We start from the raw sequence: 262 nt of genomic DNA, 5'->3' as shown, positions 1-262 counted from the left end.
CTCCCAGCCACCCTCCAGGCAAACCTGACCTGCGGCCGGAGGCGAGGGCCGCTGGCCCAGTGCCACCACAGCCCGGCGCTCCTGGAGCCAAGCCATCAAGCACAAGTGCCCCCTGCTCCCTCCGCCGTGTGTGTGTGTGGAGGGGGGGGGTCTCGATGGGGCTGAGGAAACGGGGCTCCGGGAAGCCGAAGTCCTCCCCATCACCCTCCAAGGGCAAACCCAGCCCCGCCGGGCTCCGGCGCCGCCAGGCCGCTGCTGGCCC

This window comes from Harpia harpyja, chromosome 1 (assembly GCF_026419915.1).
Source record: "Harpia harpyja isolate bHarHar1 chromosome 1, bHarHar1 primary haplotype, whole genome shotgun sequence".
Taxonomy (NCBI): domain Eukaryota; kingdom Metazoa; phylum Chordata; class Aves; order Accipitriformes; family Accipitridae; genus Harpia; species Harpia harpyja.
This window is presented reverse-complemented; position numbering follows the sequence as displayed.